The sequence below is a fragment of the Tupaia chinensis genome, unplaced genomic scaffold (assembly GCF_000334495.1).
Source record: "Tupaia chinensis unplaced genomic scaffold, TupChi_1.0 Scaffold000534_1, whole genome shotgun sequence".
NCBI lineage: Eukaryota > Metazoa > Chordata > Mammalia > Scandentia > Tupaiidae > Tupaia > Tupaia belangeri.
The window spans coordinates 637,162-662,502 of NW_006160047.1; the positions used below are offsets into that span (position 1 = coordinate 637,162).

Below are 25,341 nucleotides of genomic sequence, written 5' to 3' on the forward strand. Positions count from 1 at the left end.
CTCTCTCACTCTTTTCCTGTCTCTTGCTCTGTCTATCACTTTTCAAATTAAAATAATAATAATAACAAATGGAATGAAATAAATAATTATCTTAAGAAAATAAAACCCCATCTATTACTATAAATATTAACAATCACTCAATTATCTTTGTCCCCTTAAAGAAGGCAGAGTTAGATATCATTGTTAATTCTGTCTACAAAGATGAGTGTTTTATTACACGTGAAAATATCCCTCTTTCACAAAATTGCACAATCAGATATCCACCATCTCTTTGAAATGTTAATCTTATGTCTATTACCTAACCATGAAATGAAGAAATTGGCAAGAAAACAACTTAAGAGATAACTTTATTCTGTTAGCATTTTTATCCACAGCCTAAGATTTTATCTCCATTTGTAAATGGATTTAATCAAGTGTAGTGTGTAGTTAGAAGATGAATCTACCTAGAAAAATGTTCTTTGTTACTTGGAATAGGACCCTCACAGCCATTTTGGCTTCTCACTATAAATCATGATGCTAGGGAACAAAATTCAGTGTTAGACAGATGTGCCTTAGATTGTGTCCAGAGACTGTGATCATGATGCTGTTTTGCTGACAATGTCCTATGGATGAGCCCACAAGAAAGTGTCACAGCAAGGTTACATTATGGAAGAAATTTTATTACCATTTTAAAGTCAGTTGTTGCGACCTTGCTCAGCTCCTTGATCACAGCTTTTGCATTCAGAAAATATAATTATTTTTCTTTTCTTCTCTTTAAGTTTATTTATATAATTCCAGATGCAAGAGAGAAATAGACAGAAAGGCAGTACCCTCAAGCAAATCTTGATGCCATGAACCACCCCCAGCTTCAGCCAGCACCAGAATATGAGCATGCACATGCCTGGTATTCTCAGGAAGGTCTGCAGATGTGAACTCAGAACCTCCCATGTGTGCCAGCCTCACAGACCTGTATTTGGAATCTATATATATTATTTTGACTTTTAGAGGTAAAAATGAGTTAAAGAGCAGTAATGAGTTAAAAGGCCATGAGTTGGTTTCAGCATCTCATTGCTTTACGAAACTATAGAAAACTGCTACATGTCATCATTTGCGTCCTAAGTTAGCATTTCACTGTTTGCAAAGTGTTTTTGACCAGAATAAGGATGCTCAAGGCAGAGAGAAAGGAATTTCTTGGTAGCTAGAGAAGTAAGAATTTAGAATATTCCTAGTGACAAAGTTAACTAACTGCTCAATTAGTAATTATCAATAAATAATAAATATGTATATCATTAAAAATAAGTGAGATAGAATAAACATACTCATTAAAAGAGAAATGGATATTTTTCTGCTACAAAGGTCAGATGATCCCCAAACCTTCCATCAGGCATCTATCTGATGCCCCAGTAAGTGGTAAGTGCAAAGTCAGAGGATAAGAAAAAGTCAGGAGGCGAGATTGCTACTGAACTCGAGCTGTGAAATATTGCTGTCATTGACTAAAAAATGAAGACTTTCTGCTGAGATTTCTCCCTCCAGATTGATTTCTAGTGGTTTCCATGCACTGAGTGTCTATACAGGTCCAAGTGAACAGTATCCAAACATCTGGATACAATTAGGATCAGAATATTCCTGAATTCTCATTGAATCTGATACACAAAGAGTGAAAAACGGAATGGAAGAGAGATTGCACAACACCTCCTCCTGCACACCTCTGAATGCCCAGATTGAACTTCATGAATTAGGAAGAAATGCACAATCCATCAGGTGACTGGAAATCACTACAGAGTCACAAGAAATATGGGAAAGCAAGAAAATATCTCTCCTCCAAGTGGAAAGAATAACTCCTCTTCATTCGCAGACAGTACAATGAAACTTATGGAAATGTCAGATAAAGAATTTAGAATATTCCTAGTGACAAAGCTAACAGAGATTGAAGAGAATAGAGGCAATGAACTGCAGAAGTGGCAGGAGAAAGGACCCAACGAGTTCCAGGAGGTGGGGAAATTCTTGCAAGATCTGAAAGAGGAAATACATACCATAAAAAGAGTCAAATGGAACTCTTTGAGATGAAGGCTATAATACAGAAAGTCAAAACTTCCCTTGAAAATATTAAAAGCAGACTAGATCATATAGAAAATCAAATCTCAGATATAGATAATAGAATCACTGGCCTAAAAAATCCACCACAAAGACTGAGAAAATGAGAATAATATACAAGAAATACTAGATACCATCAAATGTCCAAACATCTGGATAATCAGTATCCCAGAAGGTGAAGAGACTCGTAAGAGCATTCATAATTTTTTTTTTTTGGACAGGTTTTTGCTATAGAGTGCGTGCACTCACCAGAAAGAGAGAAAGAGACAGAAAGGGAGAAATCACCCCCAAAGGGGGATGGCCACGCTGCAATCCCTTCTACTCTGTTCTCCTCTTGGGATCTTGGGCACACGTGCCCAGCATGAGTTTAAGCCACTGGGTCTGGGACTTGAACCATGGTCAACTACATGGGAGTTCAGTGACAAAGCTATTAAGCCAACTGATGGTCCCAAGAGCGTTGATAATCTATTCCATGAACTCCTGAAAGAAAACTTTCCAAACCTAGAGAGACATTCAAAGACCCAGTCCCAAGAAATACTAAGGACACCAAATAGAATCAATCCAAGAAGATCTGCTCCAAGACACATTGTAGCCAGATTGACCAAAACCACAGATAGAAACAAGATCCCAAAACTGGCAAGAGAGAAATGTCAAGTTACCTACAAAGGATATCCCATCAGGCTAACAGTGGACCTCTCATCAGAAACAATGTGAGCAAGGAAAGAATGGAAAAATATATTCAAAGTGTTAAGGGAAAAGAAATTTGAACCAAGAATACTGTACCTGGCAAGATTATCCTTCATATGAGAAGAAAAGAACATTCTCAAATAAACAAAATCTGAAAGAATTTACCAACGCCAGACCAGTTCTCCAAGATGTTCTGAAAGGAGTGCTATACCAGGAAAATTGAGTACAGACACACAGAAATAAGAGTTCAAACACTAAGAAAATGGCCAACTTAATGGTAGGAACAAGTCTGGAGTTGAATATTATATCCCAGAATTTAATCGGGAAGATCGGACCACAACAGAAAGTAGATTAAGTATATGAGACTGAACTAGTGGAATAGAATCTTATGACTTTTGAATAAAACATTGCTAATTTTCTTCTAGGCTTTCTTTTCCAATTTTAAAGATTTTTGTCTTACCTTAAGCTGCCGATAGGTTCATGCACCTAATATTTAAACAATCCTAACCTGTTTCCTGACTTTAAGTTTTAAGCAAAACTCTCAGCATTTTTAATTTTGATTTATTAAAGCTAAAACTGCTTTTCTTGAAATTAAAAAATATATTAAAAATGCCTGTTTAATGACTATAGTAAGCTATATAGCATCAGCTAGGTGCTACTGTATAGTATATTCATTCTTCTCAGAGTTTTATGCTTAAAGTCAGACATGTATTCACAGATATGTATATATCGGCTGAACTTGCTATTGAAAGTAGTTAGATTATTTAAGAAATTTTGTGAATCAATAAAATGTGGAGGAAAAAAGGAATGGAAAGCAATTGTAGCACCAGAGATAGTGTGAGAGGAGGGTGGGAAGTGGCAGAGGGTGAGAAATATATATATACAGATTACAATAACATGAATTATTAAGCCACTATGCAGTACATTCTGGATGGAAATCACATTTTGTATGCTGTGATGTGAATGTAAATTAATTAATTGAAAAGAAAAATAATATAAACAATAAAATAAAGAGACCCAAAGATTTTAAACTAAAAAAAAAAAAAAATTTGAAAAATTTTTAAAAAAGACCTTGCTGGGAACCAGCAGTTAGTATAATGGCTATGTCACTGGACTCCCACGTAGTCGACCGCGGTTCGCATCCTGGACCCGGTGGCTTAAAACTCACGCTGGGCGCGTGTGCGTGCGTGCCCAAGATCCCGAGAGGAGAATGGAGGAGAAGGGATTGCGGTGTGGCCATCCCCCCCGGGGGGTGATTTCTGACTTTCTGTCTCTCTGTCTCTGTCTGGCGAGCGCACGTGCCATATAGCGAAAACCTCTCCAAAAAAAAAGAAAGACCTTGCTATAATAAAACAACTTTGGATTCAGAAGAATAAGACATATAAACTATAGTTACTAGGAACAAATACCCTTTCTCACTTTGTCAGTTTTCTAATTTAGGAAGAAAGTCATCTGTGTTACTGGGGAATACTTAAGATTAAGGAAAAAAAAAACATGAAAAACAGTGGCTTATAATTTTTTAATAAAAATGTACTAAGTCATTAAAAAAAGGAGGCTCATTTAATAGCTGATGTTTACAGGAGGTGAGAGAAGTAAATAGAAGTTTCTGAGAGGAAATATCCAATTACAGAGGAACTTCAAAAAGTTCATGGAAAATGGAATTACAGATTTAGAGCAGACCCATGACCAAATGGTTAATGGAGTTGGATCCCGTGTGACTGATTGTAGTTATCATGCCAGCCCCAGAGGCTTGAAAACCATGCTGGGCACATGTATGTCCATGCCCAAAATCCCAACAGGATGAAGAAATGGAGAAGAGATTGCAGCATGACAATGTCCCATTAGGAGTGCTCTCTCCTTTTCCTTCTCTCAATGTTTGTCTCTCTCTGGAAGTGCACACACCCTGTGGTAAATTAAAAAAAAAAAAAAAAAAAAAGATTTATTTTGACCAGAAATAAAATGAAATCCATCCATAGTTTTTTTCACAGTTTTTTTTTTTGAAAACTAATATACATTTCCTGTACATTTTCTGAAGGCCCCTCATTTGAAAAGTGAAGTTTCTTTTCTTTCTTACCAATGATTGAGCAGGCATTTACTTTCTTTAGGAAATATATTAATATATTTCTTTATTTCTCTGAAAACCTTTGATCATTGACAACTGATACTAAAGAAAGACAGGTGAATCCTTCCTTATATTTCCTGGAAGAATAATTGACACGTGAAAAAGAGTATTTCTCAAAGACCATTAAAGTGAACTAACAAAAAGTTTTCTGTGTGTTTTAATATATAGTTACTTCAGATCTAGGGGATATGACTACCTAAGAAGAGAGAAAAATCCCCTGGGTCATTTTATTTTTTATGTTTAAAATGTTTCTTGAGTTGATGTTGATATGAATTTTATATAGTCTTTATATTCTGGTATCTTCATTCTCCCATCTTTACCTATAAAGACTTGCTTTCTGTTTTGCCCTCACATCTGCCTTTCTGGAGGAGCAGATGCTCAGCTTCTAAAGGTTAACATTTGGCCCTTTCCTCCTATCACTAAAACAGAAAAAAAGGGGGTTTCGAAGGGATGGTGGCAGCTTTCCAATGGTTGGTTTGTACTTTTACATTTAAAGTAAGCAGGTGGCATCAATGGGCTGTCTAATGACTAGCAAGATAAGAGTGCAATTGATCTTTATATTAACCGGTCTCTCCAGGTGGGTGGCAGCCTGCTCCTCCCTCCTGGGTTCAGTTTCATTGTTCCATTCCAGGAATCATTTTAGACCCTCTCACTTTTTTGTCCGAGCACTTCTGTTTAAAACACAGAGGTACAAACATTGATATTCTATCTCATATAAATTCTATCTTCTCTATAACCTCTAAATTGGTGAATGCCTTTATAATTTGAATCTGATACAAAACAACGTGCAATGCTTATGCTAATGTGTCTTCAGTCCTACTGGTAGTCTTTTCATGCTTGATTTAAATTGTGGGTTTGTTTGCTTTTCTTCTAGGTCCCAGACCGCTTGCACTAAACTTCACAACTAGTTCTGAAGGGTATGGAGCCTACATAGATTCATAAGGTAAATCATTAATTTAATAAGACATAATGGTGTCAATTGGATGGTATGAATTTAGCTTTGGATAAATGTGCTATGCTTTATTGGTTGGGATTTTCTCATTAGGATACTGGGCAATCTTTTAGTAGAAGGCAGAATCGTGATCCTGGGTAGAGACAGGGAAGCAGCAGCTCCATGTGTGAGTTCTCTTTGTGAATCAGATTACACGCTGTATGTTGCTTATGGCGGACTGCCCATCTAGAGTTCTAGTGAAAGTACGTGTGATCTTAGTAAGCTTCCACATTGGAGTATGCCTGGACATTGCAAATTACACAAACAGATCAATTAGAATTGTTATTTTTATAAATGAAGCCAGGAAATACTTGAATGCATTCCTTTATTGAGGTGGGGAAAGGCACACAGCATCCTACCACAGTGGTGTTGGCTGAGGGAGTATGGGATAAAGGGATTTATCCTGGATGGCCTCATATTTCTATGTCTCTGAATCAGTCATTTGCATTCCAGGTTAAGTAATTGTCTATTCTTAGAAGCTATCAGTTCACTTTAAGGTGGATTTACACAGGATCTTTAATTCCACCTATAGCAAAATGATTAAAAGCCTCTGACTCAACCTACGTTCAAATTATGGTTCTACATTTACTAGCTCTGTGGCCGTGGGTTTCATATTTCCCAGCTACGAAGTGAGAGAAATATCAGTACACTTCCAAGAGCTGCAGCACATCACACTCGAATTAGTAGATACAAGGCATTGAAAACATTCCCTGACATTTAGCATGTGCTACACTTACTGATGGACTGAAGTGTTGCTATGCTATCTCCTCATGTCATTGTTTCAGTTTCTCAAACCTCCCATAGTCCACAGACTTGGTGATTTGGGAAATTATTAGGGGAAACAAATTCCCAATTCCTTTTTAGCAGCCTCTCTCTTAAAGGAGATATATGATACCTTCATGTAAATGCCAAGAAGGAAAATAATTGGCATCCCATTGCCCTTTGAATGGGTTCCTGGCTAGCCCTAGGTAGTGTGACGTGTCAAGTGACCTGAAAGTGGGGCGCCTGCCAGCTTGGCTCACAACGTAGTGAGAGAATCAATTAGAAGGCTCGTTGCCATTTCAGAAACATGCAAACATCAATTGGCATAGGGTTTCAGGAAGCAGAATAAAAAGGAACCTACGAAACAAAAAGCCTTTCAGGGGGATGGAAGCATAGTTCTTCCAAATCACAAACGGATGATTATGATCACCATTAGAGCTTAATGAGCCCATATATGGCTAATGACTTCATCTCTCTGGTAGATTTGCCAGTGGTCCACGTTTCCACTCACATCCATCCTTCTCTCCTAAGAAGCACAACTATAGTGATAATTGGTCAGAAGAGAACAAGTCACTACGTTTCCCTCTCCTCCATCAGCAAAAATACATTTTTCAGTTCTATCATTGCACTGTTTCGTTTCAGAACTGAAAATAACAGATCAGAGAAAAGAAAATAAGACCAGGGCATGGCTGCTAGAACCCTGGAACACCTGGGCTCATTCAAAGCTGGTCATTAATCTCTGACCTAGTTTTCTCATCTCCAAAATGTAATTGGTCATTAACCTATTCATATTTACATAGGGATACATTGTTATCCTATTTCTAAAGATCATATTAAAGATAAAAATATGTGAAATTGTTATTTTAATATAAGTAAAGGTATCACTTATTTAATTCAGATATTTATTACAGATGTCATCTGTTATAACTATATTTTATCTAAAATAACCCAAATACAGAAAATTATATAGGGAAGTTTAATGAAGTTATCTGCTGAGCCATTTAAAAGTTAGACAAAGTAAGACGTAATCTGAAGTTAGAACTTTTTCAATTAACCATATTTATAATATTTATAATCTATTATTTTCATCGACATAGTGATATTTACTCTTAAAATCATTTAAAGGAGCAAAAGTTGGCAAAGCAGAAATAACGATGATATCGTAGTCCCCATTTACCCACAAGGAGTATGTCTGAAGACCCCCTGTGGATACCTGAAACCTCAGCTAGTACTGACCTGATGTGTACAGTTCTGTGTGTTTTTGATCTGGTAAGTGCATGGCAGTTAAGTGACTAATAGGCAGGTTGTATATACAGAGTGGGTACACTGGACAAAGGGAGAATTCACATTCCAGGTGGGACTGAGAGGGCTGGCACAAGATTTCCTCCTACTTCTCAGAATAGTAAGCAATTAAAACCTATGAATTGTTTATTTCTAGAATTTTCTATTTAATATTTTTGAACTGAGGTTGACCATGGGTAATGGAAACCTTAAAACAAAGTCACAGGGAAGGGGGACCTACTCTGTCTCCTAAAGAACAAATATTAATAATAGATTATTTACTGGAAGAGGAAATGTTTTGTAAAAATAATAGATGCCATTTTCCATCATTTCTTTCATTTTCCTATTTTGCAAACATAACTCAATAAATATAATAGATTTTAAAACTATAGAATCTGTTGAAAGAAGGTAAGTAATAGTGTTACCGTGGAAAGGATAATGTTAGATATTAAGACAATGCTTTAGTGTAATACTTCAGAAATTTTAAATTGTTTTATGTTAAAATATTCCAGCATAATTTTTCTGAGGTCTTTATGCTATATATAAACGTTGATTGCTATGGTAATGTAAGAAACATGAATGGATAATGTCTGTTCCCTGTAACCAGTATTTGAAGAAAGTGTCATTGTTAAAAATGCATGGTAGGCCCAGCAGTGATAGCATGTGGTGATAGAGACTGCTATTCTGCAGGCCGAAGCCATAGGAGGCCCATGTTTGATTCCTGGCCACCCTAAAAGCCGGGTGTAGTAGTGGTGTACACTGGTAGTCCCAAATACTGAGGAAGCTGAAGCAGGAGGATCAAGAAATGGTGAGAGCCTGTTGTTTAAAAAAAAAAAAAAAATACAGAGAAAGGATAGCATTTTAGAGTTCTCGTCCCAAAGCTTTATCTATTAATAAATTATCTTGAGTAATTAGCATTGCTCTGACTGAAATTTTTTATATGATTTGAACAACAACAACAAAAAAGGATAAGAGGACCTCAAGGTTGAAGGCTGATTTTTAGATGAACAGTTGCAAGTGGGGCCGGCAGGTGGTGTGGTGTTAAGGCGCTGGCCTCTTATATGTTGGGACCATGGGTAGAGTTCCAGACCTGACAGCTTGCTTTCTCATTCCCTGCCCTCTGTCTTTTTCTGCCTCTTTCTGGTTAAATTGGAGAAGAAGAATAATTAATAAAATTAAATAAGTAATTATTTAAAAAGTTACAAGCAACCAAAATGTTTCGCATACTGTAATGTACAACAAAGCTACATCCTGCCGTCCCATCTTTCCTTCCACCGATTTATGATTCCTCCTACCCATTGATCCTGTCATTCAAGAACAAAAGAGTTAACTTAAAATGGATTTTCCTCAGAATCACTCAAAACTTTAAAATCACAAAAAGATAGAGCTAAATTTACTTTTTACTCTCACCCATTAGATGTTTGATGTTTGGCTATTTTTGGATACTTTTTTAAAGAAGTCATTTAAGTAATTTTACTGGGGGTCTAAATGTGTATAAAACTTTTCCACAACAAAGAAATATAAAAATTGTACAAAGTCCTAGTCAGTGGCCCAGCAGATACAATGCTAGACCAACATGGGAAGGTCCCAGGGTCATCTCCATGCCTCCCATGACCACCAGGCATGTTCATGTGTGCCCATGATCCAGTCTGCCTGGGGTGACTCACAGAGGGAAGACCCCATTGAGGTTACTGTCTCTCTCTCTTTCTAGAAAAAAAAAAAAAAAACTTTAAAAAGTATAAATTTAATATCTCTGTCTACTATAGCATTATTATTCTATTGCCTCACTTTGTTCCAGTTCCTCATGTCTCCCATGGTTTATAAATTTAATAGTTGTGTCCCTATTCTTGCAGTTTATTTATAGAGCTAAAATCAACATGTATAAAATAAATATTAACACTAGAAAAAAAAGTATGCATGTGCTCCTAGCAATATAATAAATTATGAATTTTGTAGGAGTTCTAATAGAAGAAGTGGAGTCCAATAATGAGTAGAATTTTAATAATCAATAGAATTTAGATACATAGTGTATTGATGAGCTAAACAACTAGTGATACTATGGACTTATTTTATCTAGGTGTAGGTAATGATCTGTTTGATCACTAAAGCAAGGCAAAGGGGTAGTTAAAGGGGATAGATAATTCACTACCAAGCTAGGTGAGTCCCAGAACGATTCCTCTTCCAGGCCCAGTGAAAGCACAAAATGACTTTCTACCAAAACCCCCAATTAACTGGAATCTGAGACTCTCAATTCATATTGCAACAGTGAATATTCCAGGATGAGAGGAAAGAACTCATTCCCCCAAAAGAGAACTCCAACTCCTATGACTGAGTTCCAGCCTTTAAGACCCAAATGTTGGTCTTGTGTATAAAGCTCACTCAGTGACCCTGTTTCTCTGAAAGAGAATCTCAGTCTCTGAGGCTCATTCTGCATGGGCACACCCTCCCTGATGATTCCATTTCCTTAGCTCTCCCTGTTGGCCCATCAAGCTGCTTTCTTTTGGTTTCTGAACAGCCCCAAAGTGATCCAGCACAAAAAGCTGATACCATTGACCTTTCCTGGAGAAAAGTTTGAAAATGTAGATGGTGAGTCCATTTCATACCTAGCTCTATGAATTAATCATTTCCCATCTGAGGAAAAAATGAGATCATTGTCACACTAGTAATTCAAAACTTTACACACACAAAGAAAACAAAAATTTTATATTGGTCATGATACTAGAAGTTGCACTGTGTTGTGGAAGTAAATTGAGAGCATGCTGATGATAATTATCATGCTGACCATTACTAAGAGTTTATTGTGTACTTCCCACAATTATTCCTTAATCTATGTTCATCTATGTATATCTCATTTAATTCTCATTAAATTTGCACCACGAAGAAGGTATTGTTCCTAGTTTAAAGATAAAGAAATGAAGCTCAGAAATTTAATTTGTTCAAGTTTTACAACTATCAAGTGGTAGAGCTGGGATTTGAACCCACATCTCTCTGAGGTCAAGGGCCATGTTCTTTCCATTCTTGTCACTACCTTTCAGACAATGCTGCCTTACTGTCTAATGATGCTTTTGTTATATGCTAAGGTGCCAGGAAGATGACTGAGTTGACAGTTTTATTGCATGTTTGTACATTAACATCAACCAATATTATCATTTAGTCCCATGAAGTCAATGAATGTTTTGCAAGCAGATGGGATACAGATTCAGAAAAATCAATGAATATTTGAGTAAGCCAGTGAATTATGAAGAGTAAAAGCATCATATGTGCTTTTTCTTGGAAGTAAAGAGAAAGCTATAGAGTTAATAAAATAGACCCAATGCTAATGACTTAGAGACCCCCCAAAGCAGAAATCAATCTGACTGTAACTTGGGTTGATTCTGCCCATTCCATAAACTTATTTCCCAAGAGTTTCTTAACTTTGACATTCAACATACAGAATCCTGTTCCTGGCTCTTTACTTTCAAATTCAAGGCCAGTTTACTTGCTAATCTTTTCTCATTTATTATTCACTTTCATATAAGGCTCACTTTGCCTTGTTTTCGCATGTTCTTACACACTCACTAACAGACTGCTCTTACTGTCTGGAAGAGCTTCCATTGATCTTACCTTTTTTCCCCTCATGTCTGTCAAGTCTTCACTGTATGCAGCTTCCAGAATCTGAGGTTCTGATTTTGCCCAAAGCTTTCCCAATTAATTAGATATAAAACACTATAGTTCTTCTATGAAAATCATCTTTTCTCTATAGCCAGAGGCATTACCAGTGGTAAAATGTATTCATTTTGTATATATCAGTAATTGCAAAAGTTAAATTGTACTTCTCATTGATCTATTTTTTTTCTGGTGAGAGTAGAAATGCTATAAGTATAGAATATTTATAGCAAAATGTAGAAATTTTATAAATATCAAAGCATATAAGAAAGAACATAAAAATCATTGCTTATGCTAACATCCAGAGAAAAGCGTGACAGTATGTTGTATTTCTTACAATCCTTCAACACATTTAATTATGTTTTAACTTAAATGCTCCCTGCCTTAAAATATTTTTTTATCCTGCTTCCTTTCCCTAAGGTCAGACTATTTAAGATTTGGTTTCACCCAGTTCCCTGGGTTCATAAGATCTAAGTGACTAGTAGGATATTTGACTGTTAAGAGGCCTAATAAAGCATGACTCACAGAAGCCTAGAAGTACTCATATTTTTGGACTTGTTTACAAAGATGAAATGCCTATGTGGTCTTACATACAGCTCCTGGGTAATTATTCTCTTTGCCCACACCAGCTGTTAATTTCTTAATTAAAACCATTCTATTTTATTTCACAGAAGGTAGAAAAATACATTAATATTAAATCATGTAGTAAAACATGGCATTATAAAAGAATATATCTTTTTATTTTCTAAACTAAACTGTTTTGTGTTCATGTCATGTCAGCGTCCTCTTGTGGGTTCTCTGCCGCTTCATGGACCCATGTTAGCTGGAAGGAAGATTATATTTTCTTGTCTAGCTTTCACCTTGTATGTGTCTAGCTTGTCCCACCACTTCTGTAACCACCCTTCCTGAACTCATTTTATCAATACGTTGTCAGTTTTTCTCTAGTGAACATACATTGTCTGAAACAACTTTCTCTATGTAACTTATCGGTTCAATTTGGGGATTGAAGTTCTTATCATTAGGTCCATTAGGAAGGACTTGGCTCTCAGATAGTTGCTATGCATGCCATTTCTTCAGCCTACTAAAAATAATGTTTGTGGGGCTGGCAGGTGGTGTAATGGGTAAGGGCACTGGACTCCCATATGGCTAACTGCGGTTCAAGTCCTGGGCTTGGTGACTTGCTTTCTCGCTTTCCCTCTCCCTCTTTCTCTCTTTCTCTGTCCCTCTCTGGCCAAATTAAAATAAATAAATAAAGTTAAATTAAAAAATAATTCTTAAAGAAAAAAAACTTTAAAAGTAATAAATAAATAAATAGGTGATAATAATAATGTTTGATTATTCTACCAAAGTTTAGACATTTATCTAGATTGGATTTATTTTCTAAGAGAATTTTTTTAAAAAGAATTACTTAATTCCATTTTTTATTATTAGTTTTTAAAGAATTATGTTACTTAATTTTATTTAGTGTTATTATTTTTTTTAAACTTGACCAGAGAGAGAGAAGGAAAGCAAGAAAGCAAACCTCCAGGTCCAGGACTTAAACTGAAGTCGGCCCTGTGGGAGTTCAGTGCCTTAACCATCATGCCACCTGCCAGCCCCACTAACTAAACTTTTCAAAGCACCATTTTTTCCCAACAATTAAAATGTGACCTTCAGGGACCAGCAGTTGGCGTAATGGCTATATCGCTGGACTCCCATGTAGTAGACTGTGGTTCGAGTCTCAGACCCAGTGGCTTAACTCAGGCCAAGTGTGTGTGCATGTGTGCATGCCCAAAATCCCAAGAGGAGAATGGAGGAGAAGGGATTGTGGCATGGCCATACCCCCGGTGGGGATTTCTCACTTTCTGTCTGTCTCCCTGTCTTTCCTGTGAGTGCACGCACCCTATAGCTAAAATCTCTCAAAAAAAATTAAATTAAAAAATGAGCTTCATAAAAGAACAGTTTTGGGGCTAACCAGTGGTGTAGTGGTTAAGGTGTCTGAATCCTACATGGCTGACTGAGCAGTTGAAGTCCTAGACTGCAGCTTACAAACATGTTAGTCATGTGCAAGTATGCCCAAAATTCCAAGAAGAGACCAGAGGAAAGGATTATAGTATGGCTGTCTCCCCTGAGGGGATGCTTTCTCAATTTCACTTTCTCTCTGTCTCTATTCAGTGAGCACAAGTGCCCTACAGCATTTTTTTTTTTTAAGTTTTACATTCTTACTGAACACCTTTATCTGAATTCCCATGATACAAGCTATATTCTCTGCACCCTGTACATAGCAGGTCATCATTAGCTGTCTACAAATGAATAAATAATATCCCTCAAGGCATCAAAATTCATCCCCAGGGAAGCAAGACTACTGATTTAAAAGGACTAAGCCCTTTCATAGCTTGCAAGAGATAAAACAAACAAGCAAGAAACTCTTTTGTTGTACAAATGTTTCCTTAAATGCTACCTACTAATCTTCTGTCTATGGGAATAGTATCTCTGGCATTCTTTTCTTTTCATACCACCTAAAACAGGTATCAGAGACTATCCGAGTTCAGCCCTGATTCTAGACCCTTAACTATATTCAAGCATCTGTAGTGAAGATTTTATAAATGAAGATAGAAGAGCTCAAGTCTGAGCACTATGAGCAGGAGCATGAGAACTGAGCAGCTGTGAAAGTGCTGAGGTTCCCTAGGCGATGGGAGTTCAAGAGGACAATCAAGAGGTGTCAGGACAATCAAGAGACCACGATATTTTAAACTGCTGACATTCTGCATCTAGGCAGATATTGCCAGCAAGAGGTCTGTGTTTTATGGAAGTCTAAACTAATTCGCCTTGTTTTATGCTACTGAATGGTTCATTTGCTTTGGGAGCCTCAGGGGGTAAAGGGGAGGGAAACAAATTAAGTCAAAACTGCAAAGACTTGTTAAACCGACACAAGGTGTGCCTAGTTCTCTTGTTATATGATACATTGAGAGAAAAAAATCCGTGGGAATTCCACCCTCACCAACTTCATAACAGCTCACAGCTGATTAAATCAACCTTTGAAACATGCAATGAAAATACAGAGAAAACCAAACTTAATATGCAACAGCATAAACTAATCATTGTTTCATTTTCTGGAAATTGGGTCGGCAGCAGGGTGAGAAGCAGATGAAAAAATTCCTTGAAAAACAAAGACATCTCTTTGTAAATCAGTAAGTTTATGGATTAATGAAGAGCCTGACTTTGCTGTTAAGGACTTAATGCACAGTGATTATAGCATGTCCCTTCATAATGGCAGCCTCTTAAAAGTTCCAGTGGGGGACTCATATACATGCCTAACAAAAAAGGAAATAGGAACATTTATGACTTGCACCACCCAACATACACAAAAACACACCCTTTCTTAATCTCTGTCTATAAAACTTTATTTACATAGTTGTAAATTGGAAATCTCAGGCATAAAACTCTATATCTATTAAATAAACAGTGGCTTAGTGGACTGGTGACTTTAGTAGACTTGCTTAGTTTTGCTTGTCCTGATGGCAAATGCCAAGAAATCACAGGGAAGGGACCAGCAGTTAGTGCAAAATGGTTATGTCGTTGTACTCCCATGTAGTCGACCGCGGTTTGCGTCCCGGACCCGGTGGCTTAAAACTCATACCGGGCACGTGTGCATGTGTGCCCATGATCCCGAGAGGAGCATTAAGGAGAAGGGATTGTGGCGTAGCCATCCCCCCTAGGGGGTGATTTCTCACTTTCTATCTCTCTGTCTCTCTCTGTCTGTCTGGCGAGTGCACGCGCCCTATAGCAAAAAAACTCTCCAAAAAAAAAAAAAAGAAAGAAAGAATCACAGGGAATTCTTATCTATAAAACCAAAACTTAGCTCCCAGCCATTTGTGGCATCATTAGTAACATTGTAATGTCCCTTAAGGACAAAACACATAAATGTTCTCATGTCACTTACAATTGTGTCAAGGAGAAAACCAAAATGAACTTGCAAAGTCATGCACCAGCTCAATTTTGGAAGGAAAAAAAAAAAATCTTCCTTTGAAGGAAACGAAATCAATCCCCAGTTCAAATTAAATTTGGACTATTCTGTGAAGCTCCAATACACAGCTCCAATAACAATCAGTACTTATGGACTTAAGGTGCAGGCAAATAATGTTTCATTTAAAAGAAATTGAATGAGGATTACTGACAGAGAAAGTTTTGATGCTATTTTGTCATTAGTTAGAGTTAAACCATGGCATTATTGGCTCAGTCTTAAACATCTCAATCCTCACTTTTTTTTTTTTTTCTTTAGTGCACCAGGAGCCCTTTGCTTGGTTGGGTTTGTGTCTTAATCTTATTAAAACCTTGTCATGCAAATGTATCATAAATGTAGCCTGAAGATTTCTGTCTCATGCAAAATTTAGCTTAAATTCTACTGGCATAAAATACTTTGTTATGCACAAACCTTCTGTTTGGTTTGCTGACATTCTTCTTAGTCTTCTCTCATGGTGATTCATTATCTTGTGATATAGATTTCCAAGTATCATCTTTGTATTGATTTTTATATCTTTAATAACCACTCCACAGAAGATGGCTCCACTGGTGTCATTGATCGCATCAAAAATTCAAGGCTTACAGAAATACTAGAGGGCTAATTGGTAGCAGAACATTTCAGACTTAATCTTAATGCAGTCTTAATCTTCTGCATTAAACCTACCTGAAGGTTTCCTCTTGGAGTCAAGGAGGGGAAGTTTAGTGCTTCATTGAAAAACCTGGTGAAAGCATGCAAGAACATCACAATAAACTGACTACCAATTTGAAAATGTCACATAAACGTTCAGATAGCAAGAGCAACCCTTTCATCAGGGCCTCCACTCTTGGAATGCTCGCTTTCTGTAGCCTCTGGCTTTGCCGAGCCAGGTTTGCTTAATTGTACATTTTAGAAACAAAATTGTCAACAGTGAGTCTCCATAATTCTAACACGTGCGCCACCCTAAGGTTTTATAATTTCCCAATTTAACAATAGGTGGGATTCCTCTGCAGCAACTCAGAGTGAACATCCTGCTTGTGTAAATAACTTTAAACCACAGATTCGAGACTTGGCACAAGGCCAGCAAGCCCAGAGACCCATCATATAACAGGTATACCATACTCGTAACTTCCTTCCTAGCTCCTCATTCTCAAAATTTACAGACCAGCATCGACCAGTGTTAGTTAATCAGAAAACCTAACCAACAGGGAGAAGCAGGTATCTTCTGCAGTATTTAACAGTAGCTTGATCATAAAGTTGAAACTTTGACTTATTTTATTCTTCCAGAACTGATTTAGGAACATACTCTTTGCCAAGTCAGAGTATCAGAGCATAGGTAAGTATGACCTGATACCTGCCTCGAAGAAATCATTTAAGAGGAGATAGAAAAGGGGAAGCAATAAAGAAAATGTAGGGGACAGCAAGTAGCATAGTGATTAAAGCACTGGGCTCCCACATGGTCGATAATGATTTGAGTCCTGAAACTCATGTAGGGCTTTGATTTGAGTCCTAAAACTCAGGTAGGGCTTGTGTGCGTGCGTTCCCAAAATCCTGAAAGGAGAATGGAGAAGAAGGAATTGTGGCATGGCCATCCTGGTGGGGGAGGGGAGTGATGTCTCTCTTCTCTCTCTGTCTCTGTGACTCTGGTGAACACATGCACCCTATAGCAAAAAAAAAAAACAAAACCAAAACAAAACAAAACAAAAACCTCTCTATAAAAGAAAGAAAGAAAAGGAAGGAAGGGAGGAAGGATGGGAGAAAGGAAGGAAGGAAGGAAGGAAGGAAGGAAGGAAGGAAGGAAATATGAGCATTTTTTGTTCCTTGTCAGGGTTTAGAACAAAGAACTAATCATATGGGCTAGTACAGTGTAAAGTCTGAAGTTAGAGTGACGATCTTAGAAAGACTGGTAATGGGAAAGGATGAATCAAAGACAGGAACCATAGTGAGATATTCTAAAGAACATGGTGAATTTTTGATATTTAGCATTTAGATTTCTCAATCTTGAGATCAAATCATTCTTAAATCACCAGGAATTATAGTTGTGAATTTCTGATTTTGAAAATAAATTGTAATAACTTCATAAACAAAAGTGTAATAAATATACAAGGGTTTATAAATTAATTCAATAATCAGTTCAACTGTTAGAATTTATTGCTAAGATTATCTTCAAAGTGTTACATGACAATGTAAATGTGGATTTAAATTTACCTAGGATATGGTATTTAAAGAAATAGCAAAACTTATACAAATTACTTTTCTATTCATGTCCCTTTTCCTGTTGCATAGTTATTTGCTTCACACAGTTTAGTCATGTATATAGCCCATCATACCCATTTGCTGATGAAATTTCCACTTATACTTCCATACATCCTCCTTTCCTAAACAGGCTACAGCTTTCTTTTTTTTTTTTAATAATAATTTTATTTAACTTTATTTATTTTTAATTTGATCAGAGAGGGACAGAGCAAGAGTGAGAGAAAGAGAGGGAATGTGAGAAAGCAAGCCACCAGGTCTGGGACTGGAACCACGGTTGGCCATGTGGTAGTCCAGAATCCTTAACCACCACGCTACCTGTTGGCTCCCAAGGCTACAGCTTTCAATCTAGGAAGGCAAACATTTTCAAGCAGTTCTACTGTGGATGTTTTGACTTATCACCATGTTTGTATTTTGAACTGCCTTTCCAGAAAATAGTTCCTGATTTTACTATAGTGTTTGAAAAAACTTGTCATCCCATTGTTCTTCCTTCTCCTTTTGTCTTCTATTTCATCCTCCTCTTTCCTTTTTTCCTAACTTGGGCTTTTTTTTCTAAGTTTCTGTTTCATTTTCAGAACTTTTCCCCCTTCCTTTCTGTTCCTTTCTCTTTTCATATCATTATCTGAACTAAACCCAATGCACAGAGTTGTAAGTTGAACTCAAATTTTATTTATCTTTTGGATATTTTAAGTAGCATCCCACAGAGTTTCCCAATATAGTTTGGAATTAATTTTCCATCATTTACAAGAAAGGCATATGATATGTAAGGAAATAAAAATTCTACCAATAAAATTCAGTGAAGTTAGTTTTTCCAAGTACTGAGATAATATTTTCCTTAACCCTTGCCCTCCCCAGTAAGTTACATTGTCAGGAAATTAAGTTTTTACTTATTAAGCCAATAATACTATTAACATTATTTTATTATTGAAGAATAATCAAAGAATTGAAATACAGTTAATGCCACTAGCAAAACATATATTTTTAATTTTTACTTTTATTAAATACCCCTTTAATAGTTACATGAAACTTAACAGAGATTTTTAGCTAAATAATTTTTTTCTAATTATTTTGTTCCATTTTATTCATTGTCATTATTTTGTTTACTTATTTGTTTATTTATTTATTTAAAGTTGACCAAGAGAGATAGAAAGAAAGGGAAAGTGAAATAAAGCTGCAGGTCCAGGACTTGAACTGTGGTCTGCCACGTGGGAGTGTCCAGTGCCTTAACCATCACGCCACTTGCTGGCCCCACCAAATGAATTTTTTTTAAAGAGATTTTTGCCACAGGATTTGTGCGCTGATGGGAGAGAGTGAGAGAGACAGACCATGAGAGGGAAAGTGAAAAATCACTTCTTGGGGGGTATGGCTGTGGTGCAATCCCTTCTCCTCCATTCTCCTCCTGGAATCTTGGGCATGCATGCACACGTACCAGACATGATTTTCAAGCCATTGGATCGGGGACTTGAACTGCAGTTGGCTATGTGGGAGTCCAACAAGGTAACCACTATGCCTCCTCGTGCTGGCTCTACCAAATGAATTTTTTAAAATAGTGGGTTTGGATGTAAATAACCCAGTAGTGACCTCGGAAAGTTTGATATTTTCAAAGCTTTCACTTCTGGTTGTGGCCCAGTTCCAGTTATACTCTCTGAATGGAGGTCCCATCATTCCACAGGGAGAGCCATCTTTGGAATCATATTGATCCCATTTTTCAGTGTAAATCACCCATACCTTTCAGTCTGTCACTATGGAATTTATGTGTCTTCAGGTTATAAATTGCTCAATGGACAAAACTGGCACCCTTATTTTTAGCCAGAAGATAATAAAAACTGCCATGTTCTATTCATATTATCTTAAATTCTTACACAGAGCTAATATGAAAAGTATTATCACCTTTATTGTACAGATAAGAAAATTAAACACCATAAATATCAAGCAACGTTGCCTAAATTCACATAATCAATAATTATACCACATAGATTTTCTATACTGTGTGGCAAAGAGCAATGTCCTACAAAATAGCAATTGTCCATGGTTAGTAAATTTGTTTTGTTTAGTTTATTGTGATAAGAATACTTACTGTTGAGGTCTATTCTGTTAACAAGTTTAGGTTGTTTGGTTTTGTTGTTGTCGTCTTTTAGTTTTTGCCATAGGGTGCATGCACTTGCCGAAGAGAGTCAGAGAGACAGTGAGAGGAAAAGTGAAAAATCATGTGACCATGCCACAGTTCCTTCTTCTTCATTCTCTCCTCTCAGCATTTTGGGCATTCACACACATGTACCCGGCATGCTTTTCAAGCTGCTGAGTCCAGGACATGAACTGTGGCCCACCATACCACCTGCTGACACTTGTTGTTATTTTTTTGTATTTTAATTATTTATTCATTTTATTCCATTTGTTATTATATGTTTTAAAATTTGACCAGAGAGATAGAGAAAAGGAAAGGGAGAAAGCAAGCTACCAGGCCTGGAACTTGAACCATGACTGACCATATGAAAGTGTAGCACCTTTAACCATCACACTACCTTTTGACTCCCCTGTTGCTGTTTTAAGACAAGTTCTTTCTATGCCTTGACCCTCTTGCCTCAGCCTCTGAGATGGGACTACAGGTATGCACTGCCATACCAGCCTCTCCTGTTAACAGATTTTTAACTATACAGTAGTACATTATGGCTGTGTACAATGTTGCATGTTATATCTCTATAATTTATTCATCTTGCATGACTAAAACTTTATACTTGTTATTAGCAACTCTCCATTTCCTTCTCCTTTCAGGTCTGGGTAACCACCATTTTACTCTCTGCTTCTATGACTTTGACTATTTTAGATACCTCATCTGAGTGAAATCATGCAGTATTTTTCCTTCTGTGACTGGCTTATTTCACTTAACATGATATCCTCAAAGCTCATCCATATCATACGTTCCAGAATTTCCTTTTTTTGTTTTTTGGTAGAATAATATTCCATTGTTAATACATACCATATTTTTCTTATCCACTCATCTTTCTATGAACATTCAAGTTGTTTCCACATTGTTCTTATTGTGAATAATGTTGCAATGAACATCAGAATGCTAATATCTCTTTGAGATTTTTATTTGAATTCTTTTGGATAAATACATAGTAGTGGAATTGCTGGGTCATGTGGTTGTACTTATTTAATTTTTTGAGGGACTTCCTTACTGTTTTCTATGGTGGCTGCATTTTGCATTCCCACCAACTAAATGTGAGGGTTCTCATTTCTCCACACCTTTGCCAATACTTGATTCTTGTTATTCTAATAGCTAGGCTAAGAGGCTTGATATCTCATGATAGTCTTTTTAATTGTATTTATTTATTTCATGAGAGAGAGGTACCCTTAATAGGATCTCATTACACTGTGACCCAGCCTCCCAGTCAGCCAGCATCATGGAGGTGCATGAGCACACAAGACATGTTCAGGTCGCCCCAGGATCTGAATCCTGGCCTCCCGTGTGGCTTCAGTATCACACGGCAATGCCATACTGCATATGCCATGGCTGTTGGGCCCTTCATTGTAGTTTTGATTTGCATTTCTCTGATGATTAGCGACACCAAATTTCCTCATATACCTGTTGGCTGTTCATATGTGGTAGATTACCTTTTCACTCTATTCATTGTTTCTTTGCTGTACATGTAGAAGCTTTTTAGTTTGATGTTGCACCACTATCTATCAATAGTTTTGCTTTTGTTTCATAAATGATTTATATTAATAATTTTAAGGGTGTGGTGGCGCCTGCCCTATGGCAAAAACCTATGGAGGCTGGAGGATTGCGGCATCGAGTCCATCTCACTCTCTCTCTCTGTCTCTCTCGGCAAGTGCACGATTTTTAGGGACCAGCAGTAAGCATAATCGCTATGTCGCTGGACTCCCACGTAGTCGACTGTGGTTCAAGTCCCGGACCCAGTGGCTTAAACTCACGCTGGGCGCATGTTCGTGCATGCTCAAGATCCCGAGAGGAGAATGGAGGAGAAGGGATTGCGGCGTGGCCATCCCCTATTGGGGGGTGATTTCTTGCTTTCTATCTCTCTGTCTGTCTGTCTGGCGAGCGCACGCACCCTATAACAGAAACCTCTTCAATAAATAAATAAATAAATAAAATACATATATATTGTGTCTGAAATAGTGTATCAGTGATTGGCTTGATGTTTCCAAAATATAATTTTGTGTTCATTATACTTCAAATCACATACCTGAAGTAGATATTTGTTTCATTTTATTATTTTTTAATCAAATTTTAACAGTTGGTTTACCTTAGCCAACTTAATTAAGAAAAATGTATGAACTGATCCAGTTTTCAAAGTTAAAACAAAAATTGCATAATTATTTTTAAAGGGCCTGTTATTGCTAACGCCTGCCTTTGACGCTCCTAAACCTTTTTAAAGTTTTCAGATTTCCCAGGCTCCACATCAGACAGAATTGCACGAGCATGGCTTGTTCAATGAATATTATCGATATTTTGTTTCCCCTTGAGTAGATGGGTCTCGTCTCTGTATGTGTGAGGAGTCTCCCCTTTTACTTCATTCAAGAAGAATAAAATGGTCAGAAACAGAACTAGACACTTGTGATCTTCTGACTCCTATTAAACGGGCTCTGAATGCTGCTTCCACTCAGGCAAAGGGCATGTAAAAACAGGCCATAAGAAATATTTCCATGGCCCAGGTCTTCCCTGCAAACTTGCTGGAGTTCTCCGTGTCAGGTCCATCTATCATGCATGCCTCAGTCAGGTGTACACTTTTTATCAGTTCCAAAGGAAACAACAGTACTTATGCAGATGTATGCTAACATATGGTCAGGATTTAGATGAGTGAGTACTTGCACCTGGAAATTAAATATCAGTACAGGCAGACCCTGCCTGCTTGCCTAGGGCAGCATTTACCTAACTGGACAAGGCCAGAGTGTCCAGATCAAACGTAATCCAGATGTCTTTTCCGCCTCCTCCTCTTCCCCATACAAACTTCCATTGTTTTCTTTGTCCTTTGGCAATATTTCTAAGTTTCTAAAGGAGAAAAGGAGCCCAGAAAATAGAATTAAATATATTTTTAAAGCAGAGCAAATACATTACCCACAGAGCAGTAAAAGCTTTTCTGTTTGTTTGTTTTAGTCCTTTAAAAGGTTTTATTTTCATTATCTTTTTAAAGAACATGTCAGATTTTTGTAGTAATCCTTGGTTAAAGATGAGCAGAGTGTCCTTTTTAGCTTTCAGATCAGCTAAGGCAAATTTTGAGGAAATGCTATCTCTGAATGTCAATAACTCTTGCACGGATTCTGATTTTACACAGTAACTGTCCATGCCCTTTATACTCGAATCATATGTATTGCTTGGGGTGCTCACTAGTAAAGAATCTTGTTTTATATTTTCAAAACACTGTTTTCCCTGTTGGGCATGTCATGCAACCTCTTTGTACTATAATATTTCTATATATTTCAGAGTGATAAAAAGATAAAATGTTATAAATATGTTAATATTTTCTGATAACTCTGAAACTGAAATTAATTATTCAAAGTTTCATGTATAAAAATAGCTTTATAATACTGGCTAGAAAAGCAGGAGTGAAGACCGAGAAGTGGAGAAACTTGTCCAGGAATGAAGGAATAAGATGAAATGTGAAATCAAATCTGGCCAGTAAACATTAATTCTTCAGAACAGAAAATAATAGCTGGTAGAGTTAAAAAAAAAATGAAGGAAGGGAGGAAAAAAGGAAAAGAAAGAAGTAGAAAGTCAGAAAAAGAGGGAGGGAGGAAGGGGGGAAAAGAAGGAAAGAAGAGAGAGGGAGAAGGAAGGAAAGTGAGGTCCACCATTGCCCTTCACATTGTGAATACAATGTCCACATAGACGCAAACTTTAAGTAATAAGAGAGTGCAGATTCTGTTGCTTAATTTTTGCCTGTGTGATCTGCAAACGTACCATTTGATATAAAGTTATCAGGTGGAGTTGTCTATCTAGTTTTTACTCAGTTATTCTGTTATTTGGCCCTTGTTCACATTAGCAACTTAGAGGATTTTCAAGTATATTACTATCTGTTTAAATACTTGATTTTTACTACTTTTTGGTCAAGGGCAAAGAAAACTATCCATATTCTGCAGAAAAAAACAATCCAGGCCATCCTATTTATTTTGTAGAAAAAAGTTTATCAATGGGAGGATAAAGAAAATTAAGATAGAAAACTAAAATAAGCTGGATTGACCCTGTAGTCTAGAAGTTAAGGGAGTTGGATCTCACATAGTTGACCACAGTTCAAGTTTTGGCCCAGCGTGAAAAACACACTAGGTGTATGTGCATACGTGCCCCAAATCCCAACAGGACGGAGAAATGGAGTAGGGTTGTACCATGCTGGCATCCATAGAGGAGTGCTTTCTCCTTCTGTCTCTGTCTCTCCATCTCCCTCGGTAAGCATGCCCACCCTCTGGCAATGAAAGAATAAAATAAAATAAAATAAAATAAAATAAAATAGAAAATAAGTTGTATATACTTTGTAGAAAAAGTATAAAGAGTCATTTTCTTACAAAGCAGGTGGAGCTGGGGAACAGATGGGACCAGACAAAGGTTGAATTTCTTATCCTCTCCTTTACTTGCTATGCTGTTGGTCTCCTTGAAGCCCAACCCTCAGTAAAATGGATATAGCATTGGGTCATTGGAAAAGTCATAATGCATTTTTGCATAGAAAAACAGAAAAATGTGTTATGACTTTTCTAACAACCCAATAATTTTTGTGAAATTTAAACCAAGCAGGAGAATATAGACAAAACATTGTGGTACTCAATAAGGTCTGAAAAAATGTGACTTCTCCTTGCTTTTAAAGGAAAAAAAAAAAGGTGTTTTTCTTCAAACAATTGTAGTATTTGTTTTAGAAGATGCTTCCATGAATTGAAAGCTTTGCTCACCACAGTGGTTCTGAAGGTTGTCCTGGGAACCCATACCTGCAGCCATTGTCTGATTTCAAAATTAAAAAAAAGGTTTTTCTCTGGCATCTTTCTCCACCTCACTGAATTATAAACAAGTTAGAAATAATTCCTTCTTGCTTTATTTGTTTTGGATCTTCTTTATATGAGCTAGTTACCTAAATTGGTGAAATATTTAGACATCAAGTGAACCAGAAATGCAATAACCCCCTGTGTAATCAGAAGTCACAGTTTACCTTTTTTTTTTTCTAGGTTGACCTTGTATCATGACTTTTTTTTTATTTTAAATTTATTCATTTTCTACATTAATTCACTATACACCATCACAACACACAAATGAATTTTCCATCCAAAATACACTGTGCATTGGCTCAATCAAGCACATCAACATACATGTTCTCAGCAAATAATTTTCCAATTCTTATGTCCTAAATACCTTGCCTTTTGTTTTGCCATCCTTGATTCCCCATCCCCACCCTCTGCTATGTCCCATCCTCTTCCCCCATTGTCCCTGGCATCCATGGTTGCCCTCCATCCCTCCCCCCCCATTCAATTGTTCTGCCAATAAACTTAATTAGTCTAAATATATCCAATAGCTAGCACAGCTGACACATACCTGTACATGTACCC

The 25,341-nt window shown here is 36.9% G+C and overlaps 1 long non-coding RNA gene across 1 annotated transcript in view; it reads left to right on the top strand.

The window, feature by feature from the left end:
- Positions 1-25,341, top strand: part of LOC106735819 (uncharacterized) — a 254,904-nt gene that overhangs the window by 20,260 nt on the left and 209,303 nt on the right. Inside the window, exon 2 of the long non-coding RNA XR_003550851.1 lies at positions 5,757-5,825. This is a non-coding gene — a long non-coding RNA (uncharacterized LOC106735819). The remainder of the gene's footprint in view (positions 1-5,756; positions 5,826-25,341) is intronic.